The following is a 27,820-nucleotide window of genomic DNA, read 5'->3' as shown; positions in this document are numbered from 1 at the left end:
TAACAGAAGCAACTTTGAAAACTGCAGTCTTTTCCTTTGTGGTACTTTTCTTTGGCTCTAAATGGACCTAACTGGTTTCCTGTAGAATATGCAGGCAAAGAGATGTGCAGGGCCTTGTAAAACAAAGTATTCTTTTGGATGTATTTTTTATTAATATAACTTGATGTGGTGAAGTTTGGCCACTGGTCCACCAAGTATCAACAAAGTGAGTTAGGTAACATTTTCTGAGAAAGCTCCACAGGGAGAGCAAAGTGTCAGCCCTTTTCTTCGTCATGCCTTGCAAGGCCCTTACTGCTTTTGCAGAGCAGACAAACAAACCATTCCTTAAGCACAAAAAATTGGGGATGGATGTTCTGAAGCTTCCTCAAGAAGTTAGATCACCTTATAAAACTCTAAGGTACTCTGTCACAGGACAGAGTCCTTCACATACAACCGTACCCAAGGAGGGAACTCTGGAATTCCTGCCTACAATTGAAGCATGGAACAGAAAGGTGATTTCTCTGCTTCAAATAGGATCATGCTCTCCAGCCATTTCCTAAGACCATGTGTAGCCCTCTAAAAGTAACTACAGGGGAAAAAAACAAGGAGAAGCAACCATAGGAAGTAGCTGAATCCTGACTAGAAGTGAGGCCACGTTCTGTTGCCAGTTATCTTTCCCCAGGTAAAGTGGCCTTTAGTCTACAGAACACACTGGGGGAGGCTTCTGGCTAAGGGATTATATGAAGGCTTCAGAGCACTTAGAGGGAGGTCCTAGAGAGATGGAGCTGAATTCCTGCTTAGGGCTGAGGATCTGCGTGAAAGACATGCTGAATCTCCCTAATGCTCTATCTGCCCACATTTAAGGAGATTTCTTTCTATTGCTCTTTGTTGTGACATGTGGGTCCAATAAGTGCCCTCTCCTCTTCTGGAAGTCACATACTTGCTGTGCCTGAGTTTTACCACCCCACTCCACCCCACACTTCCTTTGAAAGCCTGCCTTCCTCTCCATTGCTCACTTCCTTCAGTTTAATAGCTCCCAAACTTTCATCTGTGTTCTGGGCACAAAGGTTACTCCTGCAACCCCAGTCTGGACTGAACAGCACTCTCTCTTTGCCACAGCAATGCTGCGACTTTGATTGGCTCTGAGGATGTGAGACAGGGCGAGGCTTAATGGCTCTAAGTCAATTAATGCTTTCCAGACTTTACACTCAACCTTAGTACTGTAGCTGAGGCTGGTTTATTCTGTAGTGCCAAAGGGCTGGTCTGGACAAGCTGGAAGAGGGGCAACCTCTGGGAGAAGAACCTGCTTTTGTAGTCATGGCCAGAGCTGTGAGCTCGGATGGGCTGTGTTTTGCTCAGTCCTTCCACCTTCCAGCCCTGCTTGGGGCTGGCCATGGCAAGCTGCTTTCTTAGTGACAGTGCACATATGTCAGCACCCAGCTGAACTGTACTTTCCCCTGAGGTACTGACTCAGTTTCTTTTCAGTCTTCCATCGGGGATTGCCTCCCAATAACCCCTGTAAGTCCCATGCCAGCTGCCTTCAGCACAAGTAACTGCTGCTGCTGCTGTGCACAGCAGAAAGAGGAAGTGGTGAAATGGTGCACTGATTACAAAATTCATTTACTCCATAGAAAGCAATGGAAAAATTTACTAGACAGAAAAAAGGTAACCTTCAACAATTTACTGAGTAAAGAGTCTCCCCCATCCCAACAACCTCATTTCCCCCTGTGAACTTAAAGCTGCATCTGCCAACATATGGGCTGGGTACAGATTGTCATGTGTAGGCTTAAGGTGTTTTAGCAAGTTCTCCAGCTAGGAACAGGTGTGTCTTTTGAATGCCCTTTCAAGTAACATATGGACTTCAGAGAAAATCCAGCAGGGTTTTCAGATCTCACTCTCCTAGCTCTGTCTGGTCAGACACTGTAGGGAAACCCATCTGTGCCAGCTCTCAAGTTCCCATTGTTCTTTGCTGCCACTCCTGTTGTGACAGTAACTACCACAGTGCAGATTAGAGCTCCTATTTTGATGTTTATGAAGGCTCATCTATGCCTTAGACTCTTATTACTCAAAGAATAAAGTCAGGAGTTAACTGCTTTGCATACACCCAAAACTTTCCAGTGCTGTTAGGGACTGAAGTACAACAGCAAGTTACCACACCTTTTACTCCTCACCTGGTTTTTCAAAGTTCAACTCTGACAGCTAATTGGATTTAGCAAAAGTGTGCATAAGTGTCTAAAGCCAGTGTGAACTGATGTAATTTGGATTATGGATTCTTGCCTTCTGAGGAAGAATTTCAAACTGGGAGAGAGCAACCTGATGAATGAAACTCAGCCCTGCAGACTGTTTGATCCTGGTAGATCCATCTAGCTTGCAGGCATGCAAATCCAGGGATAAAATTAAGAATACAGAGCCTAGAGATTATGCTTTGGTTCTCATAACTACTGTACACATGCTTGTGGTTCCCAGACTCTCCTTCCTAAGACATCTGCTGGGCAGGTAGGCTGTTTCATCTGTATGTTATTCCAAAGGCAGGTTCATCTTTTCCTGCCTTTGGAAGGAGAAGAGATGTGAGGCTTGTTTTTCTTGCCTCCAAGCAGAGATCAGTAAATTGATTGCAAATCATGCAAAATTTATCAGAAAATTAAACTTGAAGTGAGAGGCCTAAATTTCCAAATAAACTAAGTTATGTAACTTTAAAAATTGTGTCCTGCATCCTTAGCCACAGGCGTATTTTTGTCTTTTTCTCATGCCTTACATGCTGACATCCTTTCCATTACCACTGTCATCAGAGAGCTTCTCTATGTATTCAGTCCCTTGCTGTTCATATTTTCCTTCTTGAGTAGATCCAGGTCAGTCCAGTGATCAGAAAGTTCATCAGAGTGAGTTCACTCCAATAATTTCAGGGGTAAAAGTCCTGTCTGTCGTCTGCTGTACATTGAACAACCACATAAAAAAGAGCACTGAAAGAACTTTAACTCTGTGGCTCATATCACCAATTACAGCTTGGAATGAAAACATCTCTTACTCAGAAGTGGAAAGGAACTGCGAGTCAAAGAAGAACCTCCCAAGAAAAGAACTGCTGCAAACAGAGTCACTGTGGGCCTGTGTTCATGTCACAGGTGGCAGGAGAAGCCCCTCCTCGCCTTCCCTCGCCTTCCTCAATGCCTCTGTACAACAGGAATGAGGCTTTGCATGTGGAAGGCCACTCAGTGGATGATGTGGAGGATGGTCCAGCTACACCAGAGGTGTTTGAAGGCCAGACTGGCCTGCCCTTTGTATCAAGATCACCTCCATGAGGAAGGAAGGGTGGGTTATAGTTGTAGGTTCCTTCTGAGGGAAACAGAGGATCCTACATGCCAGACAGACACTCCTGTTAGGGAACTCTGCTGCCTCCCTGGGGTCTGGTTTTAGGACATTGGTAGGAAACTTCTTAGCTTGGTCCAAGGGACCTTGCATATTACCCATTGTTTCTCTTCCATATGGGTGGTAATAAAGCTGTGAAGAGTAGTCCAAGGACAATAAAATAATATTCCATGCCCCCCCTGGGATGGTTGGTAAGCAAATCTGGAGCAGAGATAATTTTTAATTTTTCTTCTTCTGGACACACCCTAACACCTTTATGTCTTTCTTGTATTGTGGTGCCCCAAACTGCACACACTGCTTGAGGTGAGGCTGTACCAGGGAAAAGTAGAGCGGGACAGTCACCTCCTCCAGCCAGCTGGTGATGTGTTGTGCTTGATGCACCCCAAGACACAAGTTGGCACAAGATCATTCAGTGACATTGCTTTGGAAATGTCAGACTTGCACGTAATTTCATAGCCTAGTTCTTGCAATGTATGCCCCACTTAGCTGCTGAGCTGTGAGTCACAACTTGAACATGGGAAAGGAAAAAATGTTGCTCTTACTTTTGCTGCAAGTAGGTGCAGAGACAGGATAATGAACTCCTATCACTCAAACTTTGCTTTCAATCTGTCATTGAAAATCAGCAGAGATAAAATTTAGAATGGTATTAATTGAAAGCCATTTTTTGCCATTTTGATCCTTTTGCGTAAACATGGAGTTGGTCAATCAATCAATCAGTCAGTCTGGGGGTAGATGACACTCACAAATTCTGTTTTAAGGATGTCCCTGAAAAAGACTGCCGCATGGAAAAGAGTGATGTTCTCTGCTTCCAGTCAAGTCTGGTGTTCAGATTTTGCTGAGGTCTTGTAAGTCACTCACTTCATAACCACTGAACCTGATGCTGATGGTGGGGAAGCCTCAGAGCAGAACTTTTAAGAATCAAGGCACTGGAAATCTTTTGTCAGTTATTCACATTTCTGACACTTTTAAATGAAAAAAGAAGTCACCCTCTTGGTTTTATAGTATAGCCTTTACCTTCCAGTGCACTGCCATAGTTACAACTCTTCACATGACTATTGGAATATCTATAACTGAATTTCTTTATAAGATTTTATTAATTATAGGACAGAATTTAGCATGCCCTTTTCCATGGCTGACATGAAGAAGAGTATTCCAGAGGCATCAGTGTTCCCACATGAATTTGCCCCCAAGCAGCTGAAACCACTGTTGCCAGCTCTTATGGAACAGGGCCATGATACGTTTTTTTGCTTCAAAGAGATGCTGAATGTTTACCAAAAAGTTCAAATATGTTTTGAAGGCGATAACATCTAGAACTGTAATGCAAGAGATAAAGAACCTCTATCAAACAATCTTCAGACTGCTCAGAGCAACATCCTTGGAATACCCACACTCATGCATGCTTGAGGGGAACTGAGCACCAAGTTAAACAGCCTGCAGAGTTCTCCAGTTGTTTCACAATATTGCTTGTTGACAAAAAGTAAGCAGCTTTACAACAGACCACATGCCTGGGAGATTTTGGAGACCAGAATTTAGGAATAAGAGTGCTTGCACAAAAACTCTCAGGTTTGGAAAATCCTTGGAGATCAAAAGCTAAAGTTAGCTCAATAATACTGATCATGAGTAGGTCCTGCTGCTCAAATCCTGAATCTGAGAGGCACTCCTTTTTTTATTGCCACAACTGATATTGCTAATGCACTTTCCTATCCAGGCTTATGGAGGTTTTTCTGATGGCAGGATGACTGAAATATAAATATGGGGACGCCTGGCAGATTGACGCTGTCACACTCCCAACAAACTCCCAGGTCTTTTTTCCCCTCTGGTAGTTAAGGCAGAGCAATTTCTGTATTATGTACTGAAAATATAATTACTTACAATATGAAAAGGAATAATGATAAACCATTGTAATTATTTACTCCTGAATAGGCAAAAATAATTTTCATTGAAGAAAGGTGACTTGGTGCCATTCTGTTTCTCCAGGTCAGTGTCCAGCCCATCTCCATCTCCTTCCTTCTGCCTTTATTAACACAGAGACAGGTTTTTTCCTGAGCTTTAATTCAGGCATGGGAAAAGCTCCTTTGGAACTAATATATTACCCTTTATTTAAACCCACCTCAAAACTCTTCTTTGCAGTGATGAGTAAAGGAAATTCTGAAGTGAACAGGCCACTGATGTGCCCTGACGTGCCCAGACTCTTGCAGCTGGAGCTGACTGGTGTTGGTTGCTCCAAATCCTGATTCTTCCTTTTCTGGGCATATCAGTTTACCCTTCATTGATTCAGATAATAAGTCCCCTCATGATATAAGAATTTTGTTTTTATTTTTTGCTCATGTGGTGCTAAGTACCATCATGTAATGAACTGTGATACGTAGAAGTGCAAAAAATAAGGTTCTGGTTAATAACAATAACAACAGCTTTATCTAAAGAAATCTGAAGCAATACAAGAAATGAAGGCTTCTGTGTTGCTGGAATTGAAGACTTGCATGGGCTGCCCAGCAGCTAAACATTTCTAAAAGTGGATATCCCTCATGTCATAGGCAATTCTGTCATGTAACAAAGATGAAATTTAAATGGTTTCTGACATATTGCTTCAACCATCAAGCTTATATTTGCTGATTTGTTCTTTATTTTTACTACAACAACTTTCTAAACACCCAAGCAGCACTAATTTTTCATTTTATAAGACAGTAAAGTTATGATTTTGCCCTACGTTAGACAAAATACTAATGAAATGTTCTTGAACTACTGCTGAAATAGTTGATGGATCTTGAGAGCTGTGCTCATTCCACTGAGGAGCTGCTGCCATGACATGGAGTAATTGTGTGTTTTCCTAGGGGAAGAAAACCCTTCCTTGTCTTATTTATTCTGTCATCAAGTATTAAAAAAATCCCTCTGGTTAGGTCACACTGATGACAACCTTTGCAACAGGTTGCTCATGATCTTGAATTTCTGCAGATGCCTCCCATGTTAGCAGCAGAATGTTCTAGAGGCCTTTTCCCTGCTAAACAACTGCCCTGGATGAAGTGAGACAGGCTGAGTATATTGGCAATATTTACTTGCAGCAGAGTCACTGCCTTAAATAAGAGCAATCTCCAGGTTGCTTTACCTTCTGCTCTAAATCCAAAGCTTGGGGATTGGAATGCATTATCCCTTTTCCCCTAATCCACCAGGCTCCACTGGGGACAGCTCATGCAAGCATGCAAGTCCCAGGATGCTGAGGTCATCTGCTAGCCTAAGAAAAGTGCAATTGCAAAATGTCACGGTAGCACTTACACTTTCAGAACTTTTAACCAAGTAAGATGCCATAAATTTCACACACAATTGGACTAGAAGGGTTTTCAGGAGCACGCTGTCTGTCCCAAAACATGTCCCACTCAACTATTGCAATCTGAGCACTGAACTTCATGTCTGGTATAACTGAAAGGAAAGATTTTTGAGAACTCACAGTCAAAACAAACAAACAAACAAATGAACAAACAAACAAACTCCCCAAACAATAAACAATAACAAACACAAACCCCTCAAACAGCCAATGCAACAGTGAATATACAAGAGTTATTTGCAGCAGCTAAATAAGTTCAATTTCACTTTCCAGTCATTGAGCCATGTCTTCAGCTAGTTTAAATTCCCAGAAATTTGTCAAAGTTCTGATTATTATTCCATGTATACGGTTTACTAAAAATGCAAAGGATTTACAAGATTATTCATTAATCAAAACATGATTGCCTACACCCCTGCCCTGTATCTAAGCTTCCAGTCACCTTCTCCTGGCACCAAGAACATGCCTGGACCTCAAGATCTCCTATCAAAGAACTCATAATCCTACACACCTCAAAATGTTTCTGGGAGAGAGGTCTTTCAGCTGATTTCCTAACTATTTTGCAAGGAGCTAAGACTCTGTTCTGATGAATCCCCAATGAGTTAAAACAAAACTGAAAAGAAAAGCAGATTCTGGTAAGTGAAAAAGAATCATGGGTTGAAACCTATGATAAACTGTTTGTGAAATACCAATGCCAACTGCTTTAGAGAAAGAGAGCTAAAAACAGACTAAATGGTCCTCAATACAAGAAAGCTAGGACTAAAACAAACATTTCTACCTTTAACAAGTCAAAAATAATAATGAAGATTTTCAAGGTGGAGAAGTTGGAACCTGATTGGAGAAAAAAAGTCTTATTTCTTTTACTTACTAATCACTTTAAAAAAAAATGTATCTAGTAATCTTTGTGGTTTTGAGGTTTTCTAGCTAATGGTTTGGAGACTTTAAAAGTCTATCCTGCTTCAGAAAAACAAAACCAACATGTAAAATAAATTCAAATTGAAGTCAAGAGAACCTTGACTAGATTCTCTTAGCCTTAACATCAAGGCAAAGAACTGCAGCCAGGAGCTGTGCACTTTGCCTTTGTAAGTGGAATCACAGACAATCAGAATCTGATTCTCTCCCTTATGTCCCCAATTATTTGACCAAGAAGCTCTTCCCTTCGCTGCCCTGAGTGAAAATACATGGGCTGCTCTTTTTGCTTATCTTGCAAGCCCTACAGAGGAACCTTCTCCATGCACAGGGGCAGAGCTGAGCTCTGAGAGCTGTGCTGTGTGTGTGAACAGCTCCATCTGACACAGCCCTAGGTGACCCTGCCCCGATTTCTGCAGCAGCAGCAGCTCTCCTCCTCCATCCTGCCAGGCTCTCTAGGAGACTCATCCCTTGGCAGCTGCCCCTGCCATCCCTTCAGCAGGGGACAGACATTCCCTCTTTACCCCTCCCCAGTCCTGCTCTTCTGTTGTTCAGATGAACACACAGGAGAAGGTGGCACAAAAACGCCACCGGACAAGGGTCTTATAAAGACTTCTTGCCTCATATCAGGAGGGCAAGGGTTACAAAAATTAATCCACTGCTGCTGACAGGGGTTCCTACCTAATAAAGCCACCAGATTTTGGGCAGGAGAGTGTCAGCTAGGCAGGAGTTAACACAGAATCACACTGCCCCTTAAACTCTATGGCCTAAGTCTGAATCAGCTCAGACTCCATTACAATTTTCAGGAAGTATGCATAGATGTTGGGGAAAACTATTGAAGTTTTCCTGCTTTTTCCAGAAAAAAAACCGTAAACGCCAGCTTATTAATAGAGCGGGGAAAAAATGCACACCTCTGCTACTTATCATTCTTTGGTTATTTTCACCAATAAAATGTATTTTTTCCTTTTTGGCAGACATGCTATTTTTATGTTGGGAAGTTTGTCTGTATTTCAAAGGGAAGGAATTTCTTTGACAACATGAAAGAGAAGCAAACAAACTGGCAGAAAAAACATGTGGGTCACTAGGACCAATGCTGACATTAGCCTTCAAATAAACTTTGTCCCAGGTTTGTTTTATCATTTATACAAAAAAATTAGTTCTGTTTTTCAGAATGTGCCTTTGGGCAGCTACACAAATCCTGTTCCATTAGTGTAATTGTACTAATTTTAATCACAAGCAGCTTGTAATCACTGAAATACCTTCTGACTAAAACTATTAAAGCATTTGACAGTGATGCATGCAAAACAGCATCCTGTGATTAGGTTGTATCATTAGTGGGAGATGTTTCAGCTCATATGATTAAATCTTCTTGACATTTGGTATTACATTTGCGATGGCTGTTTGATCATGCACTCGCACACATGACAACAAATCTGTGCTCATTCAGACAAGGTCAGCACAGAAACAGTGTAGCAAGCAGCCTTGCATTTGCCCACATGGAACAGAAGGAAAGAGCCTGTCTTGAAATTCTTGAAATATCCCAACCCTGTACCTCTGTGGTCAATTTTCTCAGTGCAAGCACTGGCTTAAAGAAATTTTCCCCCTAACAGCACATTCCCAGCTCATCCTTGGCCTGCAGTTGTACCAGCACAGCTTGGACATGGAAAAAAGAACTGACATAGGAAAACTTCTGTGTCAGTCTCCCAGTGCATTTCACGCTTTTATCTCACTAACTACTGTACAACTGAAGGTGAAAATCTAGCCTGATGTTTAAGAAAGTTTCCTGTCTGACCACTCTGGCAGTCACACTCCCACCCCCCAGGCACTCACTGTTGGGACTGAAGCCCCTTGGCAGTGGGGCAATTCCAGTGACCCGATGGGTGCCCCACTTGACTCCCCACACACCTCACATTCACACAGTCAGACAAGTTTCCCTCCCTGGTTGGAGCCCAGATTTCCCATAGCAGAGTCCCAGATGACAGCATCCTTCCCACTATTTAATTGTGCTGCAGGAGCTGCTGAACAGAAACAGCTCCCACTGGTACCTCTGAGGAGGGACACAGGAAAAAAGGAACTCCTGGGCTTTTGTCCCCTCCCAGTCCAAGTGTGCCACAGTCTGGGGTCTTCCTGCTGAACCATTGGGTCCTGTTGGGCCTGAGTGCCTGGTCACCTGGCTGGAGCTGCAGGTCGCTGTGCCCTTCGTGGTGGAAAGGGCTGGTGCCACCTCATGGCCCCTCACCTGGGGCTCCAGCCTTTACCCTAGCCAGGACCAACCTGCAGCTCCCACTGCAGCTGCTCCCTGAGCCACTGGCACTACATGTATCCCTCAACCCTGAAGCCAGTTCAGCTGGCAGAGCCCCTGGGAGCTCCAGAATTACATTCCTTTTGGCAGCAGTGTGTACAGCCATACCAATTTAAGGTGGCTGCCTAAGTGTGGGTTTAAAATTAAAGTGTTGGGTTCTACTTCAAATAATGCCATGGATGCGGGGACAAACTGTTCTGAGTGTGTTCTCTTTGATACTCCATAAGCTGCAAACTGCTGTTTCCATCCCCTAATGTCTGGCCAGCATCCTGGTACAGATGGCTGTTGTACATGTCTCTGCCAGGACAGCCAAACTGCCAAGGCTCTGTGGTGCTGATGTCCTCACTCAGCCAGGGAGAAACCTTTATTTAGGCACACTTACACTGGCAGAAGATGAGTTTTGGCAGCACAGACTGCACTGGCACAGGATGAAGTGAACATAATTTGTTCAAAGCACAGATTTGCTTTCCATGAACGTCCCAGTCTTATCAAAGCACTTTTGTTAAACTCCCACTGCACGCATGGAGCACAATTCCAACAGGAGCAGGATTTTCCTCTCAAAACCATAAGCTGTGTCATGAGAAACTGCTAAGTTCATTCCCACTGGGAGACAACTGTGATTTGAGAAACCTTTCAAATCATCAATTTATTTTGAGGATGTAATACAGACCAAAAGTCTCTACAGGCAGCTCCGCTGCACGTGCTCGCCCAAGATTGAAAAGCTATAATTTTGGACGATGCAAAGCTGTTATGAAGAGGATAGATCACAGATATATTCTGTTTATTTGCATGCAGAGGAAACTTTCAGCAGTATGTATCATCCCAGAAACTTCTCCTTTTTCCTTTCCTTTTTTTTTTCAAAAGTAGTTCCTTACCAGAAGCGAGCAGCTGACAATGAACCAGAAGCACATTTTGGTCTTAGGGGTCTGATTAGAAGTGAAAAGTAACATGACCACTGCAAGCATTCCTGAATTAGAGGTAATCAAGATCCTGAGAAGATCACAAGAGGTGGGTGAGTCTTCTTAAACCCTTTGTCATCTTAAAGCAATCAGTTCCAATTTCATTTGCTTTCAGTCAAAAGCCAGCCTTCAGCTAAAAGCGTTTATTCAATGAAGACATTTACACTAAGTCTGTAAAAGTCCAGGCTGACAATGTTTATTTATCTGGTTTCACTCTCTGGCACTCCTCTGTCCATTTTTTTTTTTTTTAAGGAAAAGCAAAGAGCCCAAGCAGGGTGAATCAGCTCATTAAAGGATTGGATGAGCACCAGAGCCAAAGCTGTGGAATCAGGCAGAGAAGTTGAATGGTTAAACTGAGGTGGCCTTTGTCACTACTCAGAGAGAAGGAACAAGATTTTGGTTTGCCCTTTCATTCTTTTTACTCAAGAGGTGATAGAGATGGTACCACAATAGTATTTCATTATTATTTCCAAGCAGAAAATTCCGGTTAAATTGTCAAATACAATGCCCAGGAAGTAGACAGGGAACTTAACAAAAAACCAGGTGTTTTCTGCTACACACTGTAGTTCTACTGTAACCTCAAAATTCAGTACAGATTCAATGAAATCCCCTCAAAATCCAACCCTAATTACATGTGAACTTCTACTGAGTTTCAGATGAACCTTAGAGTAATGTTTTTGGCCAGAAACCGTGGGAAATATGTTAACTTCATATGATCAAACCACAAAAAGGACGAAAATAAGCAATTTAAGCTGAGCTTTGTTTTGAAAGGTTTTGCAAAATGAAGCCCATTTACTGGCAATTCACATGATGCAAACTCAGAAATAAAACCTCCACAAACCTCCCTGAGAAATGAAGCAGGAGTATTTGACACTGTACTCCTACTTCTCTTTCAGTGTTCCTAAGTGGCAATTATTGCTACTCTGTTTTCTATGCTTCTTTTTCCAAGGTTATATATGGAAACTCAGATCTACCTCAAACATCAACCCTTCCACTGAGGGACTATGTTGAAGGGTTTGGGTTTGTATAGTTTTTGCTTGAGTGTCTTGTTTTGGGTATTTTAATGTGAAAAAGAAATGTGATGTCTGTTTTGCAACTGAGTTTGTTTTTGTCAAATATAAGTTTAAAATTGAAAACAGGGACTCAACAAACCAGTGTTATCATAATCAATATTCCTGGTCCTAAGTAAAGGCAGAAAACACTTTTGAGTTTGATTTGCGCCAGTTTGAATTGAGATCATTGCAAGGTTGCTGCGGATATCAAAACAGCACTGGAGGGTAAGGCTCTGGATTCAATCTGTGTGTCAGGCTGCCTGAAACCTCCTGAACAGTTAAGGAATAGCTGGACATGGCATCCTAGCAACAGCACAGCCCTGGTGGTAGCTGGTACTGCTGGAGATGCACTAGGAGAAATGCTTCCACAGAGGCCAGGCAGCCAAGTCCTCAGAGATGAGCTGAAATCCTGAGGCCCAAAGGAATTTTTGACAATATACAATCTGCTGTGTACAATTTGCCTTGGGAGCTAAGCATCCCCTTGGTTGCTATTCCAGCACAAGCTGGGCTGCCCCTGCCTGTTTGCAGCATTTCACAGATTTCCTCAACATCACGGGATGTCCCTATCCACAGCAGGGATCACCTTTAAATTTAGATGCCATGCACTCCTTGAGGCACTTATAAGTTCTTACAGAGATCCAGGGTGAGACCCAGGGGTCCCCTGGGACCTGTTTCTGTAGCAGAACAAACTGGCAAATACTTAAATCTTCATCTCCTCCTCCTCAAACACCACCACTGCACTTTGTGCATCTTATGTCATTTCAGTGTGCTGAGTGAAGGTGCTCTAAAATCCTGTTACAACAGGCTTTGTTCAGTGAAAAGGCACATTGCAAGTGCACTTCCATTAGGAGTTCTGGGCAATGCCTCCTTTTGCAATGTATTTACTTGGCTCTGTAAATATCCAGGGCAAAGAGTAACCCTTGGCTAAGAATACAACCCACTGATAGAGTCAGTACACTTAAGTTTACTGACAAGAGGCTGGAACAGCCTGATGCTGAGGAAAAACAGAAACCAGGCACCAGCCACGCCAGCATTCAGAGCTGCTGGCTGTACACAGTATTTTTCACTTAGCAGGCACCAGGAACTATTAGAAAAAATATTTATCAGGAAGACCCCATGTTTCTTTAATTATTTAGATACACATTAGGCGTCAGCTCTTCAAGTCAAAATTTGTAGAGACCTTTCAGAGAGAATGACATATGCTAGAAGTCAATTTAAATGGTATTACCAAAATCTGAGGAGTTAAAAGCACATCCTGACATTGAATAATTTTTTAAAGCACTCAGGAGACTTTGAAGCTTGCTCTACCTGTGTCATTAAATACCGTCATTTCTGAGCAAGCAAAGGATTCAGAAAACTCCTTCAGAGTTGTGGTCAATTTGCTGTTTATTTACTGTAAGGCAGCTCCTCTGAGGAGGTTCCATGCCAGCTTGATAAACTCACAGTAACAACTGCAAGGTGATAAAGGGCTAAACCAGTCTCCTGTAGGATCTTCCTTCAAACATAAGCTGGGTTGCCTAGGACAGTTCCAGGGCTGGAAGGACCCTGCCAGACCACCCAGGCACATCCCCAGGGTGGCTCAGAAGGGGATATTTTCTCCAGTATTGAGCAGGCTGGAGCTTTGACGGTAATTTCCATTAGTCAAACCAGGTTGTTTGGAAATTCCCTGAACACCAGAGTAATAAGCTTTTAAAAATGATGGGATGGGGATTTTCTCAGAAGAAATGAGAGTATTATCCTATCTGCGGAAAGACCTACAAGCAGAGAAAAGAAAAAAAAAGAAGAAGAAAATCCAGAAATTTCATTCTTCTCCAATAGACATGCTGTAAATACACTGTACCCCACCAGCTCAATCAGCTGAGTCAGTGCCACCCTTAACTCAGAAAACAAAATCACCCAACCAAAACTAACCCTTCAGGGCTGGTGGGGATTCACATTTCTGGTGTCAGGGGAATTTTGATATAGTTCTATCTTCACTTAAAGGCACACAGAGAGACACTAGGAACCTGTGTAATCAGTCTGAAAGCTTACCTAATCAGATGAAAAATTTTTTTTCTTATTTTATTCTTATTCTCTCGCTGTGTTTTGATATTCGCCAGTGCTCAAAAGGACAAGGGTTGCCCATTATCAATAATCAGTAATGCAAAAGGTATTTTCCCAGTAGCACTATCAGAGTGCAGGATTTACCAGCTGTGCCAGTTCCTCATCTAAATGCCAAATCCATTTTTTGGACAATCCTGGGACAAGAAAGACCAGCCCTTTAGGCCAATGGGGCTGATGTGGCTTTTTCCAAGTGGCTGCTCAGGAGCTCTTGTGTCTATTCCAGAAGCAGCTCAGTTTCTGCTGGGTACCTGGTTCATGAAGTGTGTGATACCATCAAGGTATTGGGGAGATGCTTTGATTTGAGACTTTATACCTAGCATAGAACAACAAGATGATAAAGAGGACAGAGGAGTTAATACTCAAAGACAACACCACCAATAGATACTTTTGCTCTCAGAAAACATGGTTCTCAGAAAAAAGGTTCGTCTAATTGGAGCCAAATGGGTGCAGTAACTTCACCAAACCTGCTTACATGGAGCAAATTCAAAATAAAGAAATTGGAGGTCAAAATGAAGTGAGTGCTAAAAGTCCCATTTGGGCTGCATCCAGAGAGCTTTGCATGGTATTTTTTCACATTTTGTTTTTCAGGTTAATTTTTTTCTGAGGCAGCTAATCTTGTGATATTGTGTCATGCTAGTCCTACAGTGACAGAGCTTCCTGCCTGGGAGTTGAAATGAGGAGACTTCTTGAAAAGGTCTAATAATTTTGGGGGCTTTTTTTTTCCCCCCTAAGGTGGATCTGAGGGGATGTTAGGAAGGATGGCCCTGCAGTCACTGATCTGCTTATGAAATGAGAGAACCTGCAGTGAATTCTCAGCAAATTTGACCCCACTGACATAACTCCTGACCAACAAAAGAAGAAGAGTAATGCACAGATTTGTCATCCTTTGCCTCATGTACCAAAAATACTATTTTGTTGAAGCACACCACCTTCTCAGCCTTTAAAGAGCATGGTGTGGGTGCCTGGTACCAGATGCTTCACAACAGAAATGCTCAACAATGCCACCTCCCTTGCCAAGCCAGAAGGACACTGAAGTTAAGAGAGAGAAAAAGCATCTCAAGAAAGGTCCAAGCTGATACTACTGGGGATAATGACACACAGGAGCCACACACAACTGAGGAAAGGAAATGGAATCTCTGAAAATTACTAATAACTAACAGGTTCCTTTTGAGATTTATGAGCCATGGGAAGCAATGGATCCTTCAGGCCAATGGGGCTGGACAATCCCCTAGCAAGAAGAAAGCCACCCTGTTTTTGTAAATAGACATTTTTCTATCTCAGTCCCTAGTATGACATAGTTTTCTCCACAATTTTCCCCCATTATTTCTTCATTTTCCAGTGGATGGAGACAAATTTATTCTTGCTCTTTTTAGTTGTGTGACTTTCTGCTGCATGCAGATACTCTTTTCATGGAAAAAAAAAAAAAAGGATTGATAGCTCTCCACGTGTTTTTGTTTGTTTTTTTCTACTGAATGGCCTTTCTATTCACCAGTTCATCTCTGCAATCATATGAGGAACACGGGAATTTTTCTGATAATTTACTTTTTTTTAAACACAGTTGGGCAAGGCTTCAGTTCTAGCCTATGAGAACTTCCCATAATACTCTCTAAATTAGCAGTGCTTTCAGGCTGCAGCTCTCAAGGGGATCACCACATTTGCATTGGTGACAGCCAACTACTGCTCCAGGGTCACTCCAGTCACATTTCTTTTGCATCAAGTTGACACTCAAGGTCAAGTGACATGTTGGCTTTGACACTGCAGTGATATTTGGCTTCATCAGCCTCTCAAGGTCATGCTGCTCTTGGCTGAGCAGCACAGACAGAGGAGCCTGCTTGCCTCCCTCTGCTTGGGTTGTGAAATGATGGAGCAGTTACTTCCACAGGAGGATAAATGGTGGGCAGAGGAGAAATGCTGTCTGAGAGCCAAGTTCACTTTTGCCCTGCTATTGCTGTAGTAGCATAAGAAAGTGATTCACACCTTTCTTGCTAAGGTAGAAAAACTGGATGCCCACCAGACTGTCTAGTTTACCATTAGGCTGTGCTAGCACCCTCCTGTATTACAGATTATTACCTCCTTTTAGGATAAATGCTATTAAATACTCAGGACAGTGTTCCCTCACTCCCTCAGAATAAAGCTGTGTTATTTTCTCTAGTGGTCACATGCAAACCAGTGAGTTACAATCACTTCATCTGTTCACCTCATCAATTTGTGACCCCATCAGCTCAGAGAAATCAAAAGCATTAACCCTGTAACATAAAAGCTGACTTTGAATTGTGTGATAATAAGAAACAAACTGCCTTTACAGCCCCTGACAATCAAGCAGATTCTTAAATGGGCTGTGTCAGACATGGGGGGTCTGTGCGGCACCTGTGCACTTCGACAGCACTACACACGCATGACGGAGAACCTCTGTTTACTTTTGCAACAGGGGGGATCTGGGAAGGCATCCTGGAAACGGACAGGTATTTTAAAATCCAGAACCAAAACAGGCAAAAGAAGAATATTCACCTTACTGAAGACACTGTGATTTGAGCAAGCGACATCCTTCCCATCCTCTAAAACTACTGCAAGGATTAACCAGCACTTGGATATTTATGTCTGACAGCAGTCCTAAAAATGAGTTGCGCTGCATGCAGACTGGAAAACAGACAAAGTGACACATTCAGCTTACATAACACCATAAAAAAAGAAAACTTGCTACAATTCAAAACTAAAAGAAAAAAATCAAAATCAGGACATAGATGTCTTCTGGCTACCTCACAAAGAGCCACCTCAGCATCTTCTGCAGCTTTGATTGCATTTTGGTTCAAAACCTTCAGTATAACTCAGTAAATATGAATAAACAGTAGCAGATGAACACATCTGTCCCTGTGTAAACACAGGAGAAAATCATCTATACAACACTTCATCTATTACTTCAATAATATCTTCAGAAACACAGTATGTGAAGAAATGTTATATAAGAAACAAAGTCAAACCATGACATTTGGAAACTGAACACACTTCTGTTTGGCCAAAGTAACTGCTCTTTTTCCCATGCATGTAAAATTTGTTCTGCAGTTTGAAAACATCTCCATTGAATTTTATTCAATACCATTCTAGTTGCTGCTTCTTTATCATCTGGATCTCCTTTTATTTGGTCCATCATACCAAAATAAACTTATGTAAGCCAGAATTCTCTGTTTTGATGCCATTAGTTTGTTCTTCTTTCCCTCATTAAAGAATCTCCAGATTCAGCTTACTTCTTTTCATCTTGTATCTTGAACGTCTTTTCTCTTTCAGTACTCTAACCCAACATGCTGTTTTTAATAGGGTTTGGCACTGAGTTGTCTTGTACTAAGATAACATAAACCTCCTTTCTTCCACTCCAAATGGTAGAACAGAAAAGCAGTAAGTAACAAACTTGATGATAAAAACCACTCGAAAGTAGTACAAAATAGCTTCTCAAATTCTACTATCACATGCAATATTCCTCCTGTCCTCTTTTCTGCTCAGAGTCTTCTGGTGTAGCTGTTGATACCTGGGCAAGGAGAGTGTGAAATGTACTTTCAAATACTTTGCACAGAGGAAACACTCCTTCTTCCTTCTTGTGTGTTTGGCAGTTTCTCCTCAAATAGTTGTGCCTTCCCCTGTCTGAGTTGCAGCACTGGAATGGGAGTTTCTAAAAAACCTATTCCTAGTCTCTATCACATTCATTTTCTCCATCTTCTACTTCAGAAAGTAAACCTGACTATGAAGAAGTCATAGTCTTTACTGTGAGGGTAACTAAGCACTGGAACAGGCTGCCCAGAGATGTTGTGGAGTCTCCTTTCCTGAAGATATTCAAAACCTTTCTGTACACAATCCCAAGTCACATGCCCTAGGGGACCCTGATTGAGCAGGGACATTGGACTAGATGTCCTCTAGTGTTCCTTTGCAATTTTACCCATCTGTGATTCTGTGACCTAAATCTCATATTCTGTGAGTTTCCTGCTGTTGGACGTAACCCACTGAGGAAATGCAGAATATGCATTTCAAATGCATTGAGCTGACACAGAGCCCTCAGATCATTGCATCCTAAAAGAGATTTCAGTAAGCAATAGAATAAGATCTGCATATTTTATACGCTGAGATAGATCCTGGCACTGGAGAAATATGGGGTTTACTGACCTTTCCTCCAAATTTCCAGAAATCATCTTGAATGAAATCTTACAGAAAGACATGGAAAAAGATGAAATAATTTCTCTCAGGATAATGTGGCTGAACCTGTTGCAGAGTAAACACAGAGGTTTTGGGATGACTCTGATCCCCAGCAATTGTGTCTCCTGTTCCCTCATGGCAGCCAGATTTCCTACTGCAGAAGGGGGCAACTTCATTTACAGCAACTCTTAGGATTTCAGTGATAGCATCAGATCATTATTCAATATAACCCAAGTCTGACACTGAGATGCTCCCAGTGTACTCTGCAAAAACAGACTTCTAACTCCTTAGTGCAGGAAAAGGCTCATTCCTAATCATCAACAGGAGATGAGAGTCTATTTAGAATCCTCTTGTAAACAAAACCACAGATGGGGAGAATTATTTCCTTGCAGAAGAGGCTGCCCACACATTTTGTGCTCTCGAAATGTTTCAGTTTATATCAACTCCAGATGATCTGCTTTTCACCACAGCTCTAAGCAAATACTGCAGAGTGCAGGCACTGACTGCAGGGAGTGCAAAAAACAGTGCAAAGGCTGCTTTGCTATTACACATTAAAAAATAGCTCCTCAAGCATTATCATACAGGTCTGGAGGAAAACACAAGTCTTGACAGGGTTGCAGAAAAAGTAGAAGCTGTTCTGGTTTTGAGCCTTTCCTGGGATTTCAGGATTGTCAGAATTAATATTTAAATCCTTGGTAAGATGCTTGCTCAAAGACAGCAATTGTGTCAGTTTACAATAAAATCAATTAATCGACAACTAATCCATTCATCTACTAATAGCCCCAGCAAAGCATTCTTCTTTGGATCTAAATAGGTGATAAAAACCTAGTAAGACAGTTTAAAATGGGTTTACAGCTTCAGACCCTCCAGGACCTTAGGACCCTGCAGTCCTGAGCTAATGCTGAAAAGCTCCATCTTTCTCACAAACTACCTAAGCCCATCCCAAAATGACAATGACACCCTGAAAGATCACACTTTGGTTTGTGCTAGCTTATTTCTTTCTTATTTGTCTCCTCAAAGCAGCTAAACTTTCCTTGAATGAGGGCCTAAATAAACATGTGAAGGAGGTGTTTAATTCACCTCTGAAAGAGAAAAGGTCTCTCTTGCTGTGTCCATCCCATCACAGAAGAAGAAAGGCAGCTGTACTGGGTACTTTATTTCTTGTGTGTATTTTCCAGAGCCGTGTTTCTTGCAACCAGGGTGAATACTGGAAAAGCAGAAGCTTGGGTATGGCTCTGGGAGGGGAAGAAGGAGAAACAAACTCCTCCTGATTTTCATTGAACAGCATCTTTTTATGGGATGATGCATTGCAGCATGTTTGTTTTAAACTAAATATACTTGAAGTTCTTGGGTGCATTAAAACTAACTAAAGTACCCATTTAAGAATGTTTATTTATTTGGTTCCAACTGTTTACATTCAGGAAAAAGGAATTTCCTCTATCTGTTGATTAAACAGATTCTGAGAGGGTGAAACTGGACACACAAACAAAAATTCAAAGCTACTCCTTAAAATAGGAAAGCCTCAGCCTTGCCCAAGGCTTTCTGGGCATTTTAGCAAGGAGCAACAAGAAATTAGTATAACTAACAGACATAAGCCTGCAAAAGGCTTATGAGAGACAAGAGACTAAAGGTATTCATGTGAGAAAACAACACAACGGGAGCAATCATACCATCTTATCAGAAATCTAAAGAAAATTCACATCTTGAGCTGTTTCTGGAAAGATGCCACAAGGCCACTGTGGTCTGGATTAAAAATCATGAAGCATTGTCATGAAACTAATTGTTTCTCATATGAGTATGTTAAGTAAGAATGTAATTAAAAGTGTTCTGCTTTATTTCCCCTCAATATGTTGAGCACAGCTAGCTCTCAGTAGACAATCTGGAAAACCATAAAAGCTTAGGACCACTGTGAAGTCAGACTTTTTTTTGGTTGTCACTTTACTCCAGCTTTTATTATCCATGTGTAATTGTTGTAACCACATTTTTAGTTGGAATTCATACTTTTACCTGCAGAGGATTGTAATATTTCCATTCCATAAGCATCTTGATGCTTGACACATGCTCTGAAACATTCTCCATGAAGTGAAATATGAAGTAGATGACAAAAGAGTAACTTTGGACCCACATGACTTCTTGAGTCCAGACTACATTTCCAACTGCATTTTGAGTGTGATATAATTTTCAATCCATAGCAAGGATTTAAATAAAATGAATGAAATAATTGTCCCTTCAAACTTGAGGGTAGGAGATGACACCTAGAGAGAGCATTGTCTGCAGAAGCTAAAAGCACCCTGCGGAAGGTACAGGTAAAAATGGGGTGATTTTCTTGCAGAATGAACATAGCACCTAAAACAAAGTTGAAACACCTAAAACAAAGGGCATCTGAAGGCAGCTGAATGTGCAGGAGCCTCAGACTTAACACTCTGAAGGAATTTGAGACATTCTAAGTGAGGGTGATCTGCTGTCTGATTTCCCACATCCCAAGCCTCAGTCTGCCCATTTCACAGCAGACATTCCTTGAAAAAACACCAGTCCATCACTGCCTTCAATCCACAAACTGTTTCATGCAGCCTCAGAGTGCAAAGAGGTTGCTTTGGGTCAGATGCATCGCGGTGTCATTGCCCTGCTTCTTGCAGCCTCCTGTAAGCATGGCCACAACCACTGCCAGAAAGCACAGAAGGGCCACTCTGCACTCACACTGCAGACAGGGCATCCACGGGCACTTGTTATTTTGAAATAATTATGTTTATGAAGAAACAAAGTAAAGTCTACAGGCTATGGTGGCTAATGAAAAGCCATGTGCCGGATGTTTTAAGGAATATGACAAGTTCTCCTAAGGGAAGAGACTTGCCAGAAGTTGGTCACCAAGCACAATACACTTTTATATGGTTAAGATTTTAACTTGGCAAGACTGAGTGGAAATTTGTGTCAGGCTTTCAAGTTAGTAGCAGGTGAAATATTCATGAATCAAAAGGGTTCTTTTCTTCAGAGCGAAGCTTTTTTGCTGACACCCAAGCTAAGCAAAGTAAGTACAACAAAAATCAATGACTAAACAAAACTCAGCTGAGTTTAAACTCCTAACCCTGAACCACAGTTAAGACCTTAAGACTTCCTTAAACTTTCTACTTAGACGCTGAAACAGTAAGGTCCAGTGGTCAGGGATGTTGCATTCCCTTAGAATGATTCTGCTGTCACATAAATAACAACTTGTACCAGAATCAAGCATAAAACAATTCTCCCACCAAGCAGAGTCTCAAAGCTTTAACTGATTATTCTGGAGGTTTGGGTCTTATTTCAAAAGCCTCTTGAGGGAACCCACATGTAACTTCCCTGCATTATTGTAATATTTGCAAAGACTGAGACACTCACTCAAATCTCAGGCTGTTTACATATTTTGAAAAGCAGAAGATCAAGTGCAAACTACCAACACTAGCTTGAGTCTGGGTCTAAATCTATGACTTTATTTAGATTTTTAAAAAATAACCACATGGCCCAAACTACTTGGTGAAAAATATTTTTGTGTGACTGTAATGCATCTCAAGCCGATAGCTTAGTTCTTTTTTTTTGCACCATCTTCTGTTGTTTCACAGGGAGGAGCCACCCAAGATACACAAACAGGCTTTTTTTCTGTGTCAGAGAGTTGCTTGAAAAACACACCAAGTCAGTCTCAGAGGGTAGGGAATCCAGGCAAGTTCTCCTTGCTGCCACAAAACAACCTTGCCACAGGGCTGGAACAGAATGGTGAGGTTGGCAAGGTGACTGGCAAGCTGCTATAAAATCTTCTGTGAGGGGATTTACTCACAAAGAAATGGGCCCAGCGTGCTGAGAACTCCTTATGCCTATCAGGACAAGAAATGGTAAAAAGAAAAGCGAAAGAGGCAGGCAATGATGGTGTGAGCCAATGTTTAGGCTGATGTGCCGTGAAGAAATGCCCCCATCTTTCCCTCTGATAGAGCTAGCAACTCTCCAAGGGAGGCAGAGGCAAGGGAGAGGAAAAGAGGGAATCCATAAGCAAAGAAAGTCTGAGGGTAGCACAGCACTGACTCAGATGTCAGCAGAGGTGCCATTCTTTCCACTGTCACATGGAGCAATCAGGATCTTTGGACAGGGACACTTGCACCATATGGTTGCTCAGATGACCTCTCCCACCTGTGCACACTCCAAGAACTTGTTCATGCGATGATTCCAGTGTAACTATTTCTCTGCAGGATGTGCTACCTCCTTGCTTAAAACTATCATCTTTAGCTAAAGTCTCTTTTCATCCTGGCATCTTAAACCCCTTAAACTAGCATGGTAGTACCCTACAAATACACTGCTTAAGTTTCCTGTATAGGTTTTTCTGTTGTTTTATAGCTGCTTGAATGTCTCTTGTGCTGTATTTAGCAATACCTCTGGTTTTTCGTAGCCCTTGCAGAGAAAACACCAACTCTACTCCCTTACAACAACAGAGTTCAAAAGAAATTAATAATATCCCTGTGATCACAGTAGTGTTTGGGACTGTTAGAAGTAAATTCCATTTAGCCCACCCCCACAATTTCTTCTGGAAACCTGCTGAGGTCCACAGCTGTTAAATACATGTTTAACACAAAAAAAACCCCTTTGGTCTCTTCACTTCCTTGTCTTGCTGTCATTGCTTCAACTTCCTCTTTCCTTTTTTCCCCCTGATCCCTTTAAACAAGACCAAGCTTTTTAATCATTGTAAAGGACTGAATTTATTTTCAGCTTATTTTGTGGTGCAGGTGTTATTCTGTTTGGGCAGGCAGTGAGCTGACGTTTCATTGCAGCTGGGGCTCATCTTCCCTGTTTCTGGGGCAGAACTGTCACTTGGCTTCATTCTTGAGCCTGTCCTTCTAGATACTACATGGAATTCAAAAGAACGACCTAAATTTAGACAGTTCTTCAAATTTAAAGCAAAAAGAGAGGGACTTGATTTGCACTGTCACCATTTTGAATCCCTTGATGTCTCTCTTGAAACAGGTTAAGGCAACAGAGTCCACCCAAGGTTTCTAGTGTACTATCACTTACGAACTTAATGGTATGAGATGAGGGTTGAGGAGTTTCAATCACTTTAATAACTCTACCTGGCATGGCAAGCAACTGCAGCTGTGCAGGAACTGCAGAGCTGCGTCTTCCAACCAACCCATATTTCCCCTGGTTTCCCTAAGAAAACAGCATTTCTGTTTATAAAAGAAGACCCAAGATAATTAAGCTGATCTTCAGAAATCCTTCCTGACACTCCCCTGCTGTGTCTCTGTTTTTAGTGCAAACAGGGCTCTGCCAGTCACATGCCATTATCAGCATAACTCCTATCAGAAGACAGTGTGGTAAATGGCCATGACATTGTCATGGGAGCTTTCTGGGGGTCCTCTCTCCACAGCTCACACTGGCTGAGAACTACCATTTTGTTCTTGCACTGCCCTTCATCACCCAGGTATCTTCACTGTGTCACCGTGTCTCACTGTTTACTCAAGTCTGTGTCACACCATTGAAGAAGTTATCCCAACACACAAATGACACCCCAGAGTAACTTGAAAGGCACCTTGAATCCCAGAGCTGGCTAACAGCCTGCATGTGCTGAAAGACAAGCATTTCAATTAATCTGACACTTCTGTAGTTACGATGTGCTAATTTTCAGTCTGCTGCATTACAGCACAGACACTTCACTGCCACGGGGCAAGGCCTGCTACAGAATTTAAGAGAAAACTAAGTTCTAAGGAAGGAAGAGATAAAAGAGCACAACTTTATCCCTAGCTTTGATGAGATAGTGTCTCAAGCCCCAGAGGCAGTGGGACTGGCTCACGGTCCAGAATGAGCTTGTGGCATAATCAGAAGCTAAACCCACGTGTCTTATGTGTCATTTCTACTGGTGCAGGAAACAAAACCAAAATAGGAACTCGGAACTGAATGAGTTTCTCAGCTACAGCTTTGCAGAAACAAACTGTCCCTTGAGAGAATTTGCCACATGTGTAAGAATGTTAAATAACTCCCTAAGCAAAGAACAAGTAATCTTCTGTGAATTCATTCTGAAAGGCTGTGTTCCCATGGGGAAACTTTGACGTTTAATAAGAGGAGATCGTGTACTACAACCACCTCGTGGATTGGTTCTTGTCTCTTCATGCAGAACCTGAATATCCTTCAGCCTTGTGTTTTACAAATTTGTAAGTCAATAGTGACTATAGGGTGGGGAGAAGAATCACAAAAATAAAATAAACTTAAAAAAAAAAGTCTAATTTCCCTAGAAAAACAGACTGAAAGGAAATCAGCAATACTGCTGGTAATACATGTTCAAGTTTCTGTGATAATGCAGCAAATTCTTGAAAACTTCTTCCTTCTTATAGACACCAGCCCGAAGTCCTGAAAGCAATCAGCCTAAATAATTGGACCACCCAGAAAACATTAAGGAAACTTATTTAATTGAGTGATCAGGGAAAAGTCTTTCAGAAATATTGAAGAACAGGCAGAAGAAGTAATAATATTGTACATACATTTTATGCCTGGATATAAGAGCTAATACAAAAAGGTAACTTCATCTGCATCAAGTCAATATTTTTCCCCCAAAATGAACTACAACTAGCAGTGCAGATAACTTGACACTAGTTTTAACTAATACAGGGAATGTAATAAGAAATCTGAAAAGCAGATGTGTGAAAAGAGAAAGCCTATATCCTCTCAGTGCAGATTTTTCTGCTACAAAATCATTACTTCAGTCTTGTAACTAACATTCATGGTCTGTGGCGGTCGTTCCAGGAGCTGGGCTTAATGTCAGAGCAGTGTATATGAAAAACAACTTAACTAATAGAGGAGAACTGATGCTGTTGGCCCGGTCGGCCTGCAAACTCTTAAAGGGTCTCAGTACAAGGAGGTGCTGGATTCCACTATAAATTCATTTTTGTTAGGCCAAATGCTCAGACAGGACAGCACACAACTACCACACAGACTTCAAAAGAAAGTCAGAGGGTAGAAAGTCAGGTTCAAAGGAAGCTGACAAGTTCTCATCATCTGTCATCATCTGTCTCAAGAGGCTGTGTTTTGCTGTTTTGGAGCACGGGAGCATGCATGGATTCATGAACATACTGCTTTGTATTTCCAGTACAGAATCAGAGCTGACACGTAGATGAGGGCTGGGTAAAAGCAGTGACTGAATGTGTATCACCCAAGGTAGCTCACTCTTTAATTATGAAGAAGGCATCAATCAATACTTTTCTGGGGCAGTGGCTGCAGAGGAGTTCTTTTTCTCCTCTGCCAAATCATTATCTTTCAACACCTACAGAGCTTCCCTACGTTGTTTACAGGAGTGATCTCCGAACTGTGCTGTGTATGACCAATGCCAAGCTTTACACACCCATCAAGGGGAGAACAAAGCCCTTTAGAGCACACTAAGCCCACCTTATGTCAGTCAGGCCAGGCTCCTGCTGTTCAGTAAAGGCCAGATACTAAGACCTGCTGAGCACCTTCTGTTCAATTTAGCACAAGACTCAAATGCTTGCCAGCTTTCAGGATTTAGCCTCGAGCTAAACTCTATTTTTGTACCCTCATTAGCACAGGAACTTTCTATCTTTCATGCCAGCAATACTTTTCATAAGGATAAGCCTAGAGACACTAATACCGGCTGATTTAGGAAGAAAGGATTTTTTTCCTTTCTTGTTATTTCTATCGAAACATTCCTCCTTTTAGAAAACGGAATGATCTATTAAGTGGATTTCATCATCTGGAAAATCCACCAAGTGTTTCAGCTGGCAAAGATCGGCCTTGGTCTCTGCACCAGAGTCAGGCACTGCAGTTCTGCCCCTGTTAAGCTCATGTTATCTCTTGCAGGGCCTGTTCCCTGTGTGCATTGTGTGTAACACCACAGTGTCCCTCAGCTGAACTGCTGTGGATAGTCATTGCAGACTACACTGGGATAGACTGACTGTACTAACCAGTGACTTGATTTCAGGGTGAGATTCAGGACAGAATAAACATGTTCAATGCAGTTGCTGTTTTTAATAGTTTGAAAAGCTGTATATATATCTAAATAACATGTTATGTCATGGTTCTGTGCATTTTTGCCCTGTGAGAGCAATTCCATACAGCAAAGATACCACAAATATCTCTCTGCAAAAACTTTCACCAATAGCCAGGCTGCTGCCCCATCCTTTGGAACATTTGTGAAAGCTGTAGCTCAATAGCCATGCTAAAACTGTACCAAACAAGCTTCATCTTTGACCTGAGCTAACAAGGTGAGAATTCACCTCAGATTGCTGATCTCTATTAAAAAGGTGCCTTTCCATTTTATGCAATGTGATTTGAATGACCAGAGAAAGAGATCCCAATATGAATCTGGAAAATGGTGGAAACCAGCTAAAATCAAGTAATGCAGACTTTTTTCTCCTTTTACAAAATCTCTACTTTTTCACTGTCTGGCTAAGATTCCACCTGTTTCCACATTCCATAATGTGTCATACTGATGACAAATTATGTGTTTTGCCCTTTCAGCACTTGAAATGCAGGTGTTTTTCCATCCCATTTACAACCTCAGATGCGGCACTTGAGGACATGGTTTGAAGGTGAACACAGTGGTGGTGGGTTGATGTTGAATTCCATGAGCTCAGAGGTCTTTTCCAACCTTAACAATCCTGTCCTTACACAAATCTCCTTCAGAGCCACCCTTCTTTGTGACTGAAGGTGTACAAAGGAAATGATCTCTTTTGAGGGTTTCTGTGAGAAGGAAAACATGGCCAGGCAGCACCTTGAGAAAACAGAGCCACTGTGCTTGCCTTTTATCTTATTACAAAGGAGGTTTTAACCAACACTCTCTGCTCAGCCTTAAACCTACAACTCACAGTGAGTTGTAGATTCATGTGTCTCAGAGCCCAGAAATCTGGGAACTATAATTTGTTCAAGAACCCCAGGGAAAAAGGAAAAAAGCTCCAGGAGCAGCAGCCAAGTGTGACAGAAGAAACCCTGGCTTTCTTCAGGATGAGCCAGTCCTCCCACTCACTCTCATTTAAGCAGCAGCATATCAATTACAGCATAAATTAACTGCCCAGCTGGGTTAGGAGGTTATTAAGCACTGAGAAGCAGTCCAGCCTGTAAAGCTGAGAGAGACAGAAAAGACAAAGTTCCCTCAGTCAAAGGGAACTTGGGCTGGGTTGGATCTTCAATCCTGCAAAAAATCCTCCATGAAAAGATGTCTTTTCAAAGTCTTACGTGCCAACTTTCAGTTTAAAGTAGTATCACAAATCAGCATCAGGTTCCCACTTGCTAGAACTACTGCAGTCTTGAAAATAATGCTTGAGTTAGGCTTCAGAAACACATGCTTGACAGACAATGCTCTGTCAAAGGCTCTCTGACCTGGAAGATTTCAGATTTCACCTCAGTTTGAAGTAGTCAAAGTGCACAAATCTGTCTAAAGGCTCTGTCCAGATCAAACTGAACAAAATGGATGAATGGCCATTCAACATACAAAACCAAAGAAAACCTTGGCTGCTGTTTGGAAGACAGAAACCTAAAATTAGATCACAAACTTCTGTTAGTGAGTCCAATTGCTGAAACTTTGGGGAAGCACAGAATTTAAAGCCTAATGTGAAAAGGATTGATCATACAAAGAGTTCCAAAACCTTGGCAGAAAATACAAGCATGTGCAGCTCCAGAGGAAGATGGAACTAGAATTGGAAAT

General features: G+C 41.8%; 1 long non-coding RNA gene across 3 annotated transcripts in view; it reads left to right on the top strand.

Moving 5' to 3' along the window:
• LOC119700944 overlaps positions 1-27,820 on the top strand; it is a 72,314-nt gene that overhangs the window by 5,114 nt on the left and 39,380 nt on the right. Inside the window, exons 2-3 of one of the 3 annotated variants that reach the window (XR_005256939.1) lie at positions 10,737-10,877; positions 14,716-17,394. This is a non-coding gene — a long non-coding RNA (uncharacterized LOC119700944). Of the gene's footprint in view, positions 1-10,736; positions 10,878-14,571; positions 17,395-27,820 lie in introns of those variants that run through there. The other 2 variants (XR_005256937.1, XR_005256938.1) reach the window with 2 other exon arrangements.

Source organism: Motacilla alba, chromosome 4 (assembly GCF_015832195.1).
Source record: "Motacilla alba alba isolate MOTALB_02 chromosome 4, Motacilla_alba_V1.0_pri, whole genome shotgun sequence".
Taxonomy (NCBI): domain Eukaryota; kingdom Metazoa; phylum Chordata; class Aves; order Passeriformes; family Motacillidae; genus Motacilla; species Motacilla alba.
The sequence above is the reverse complement of the archived record's forward strand: the minus strand, read 5'-3'. Positions and strand labels throughout refer to the sequence as shown.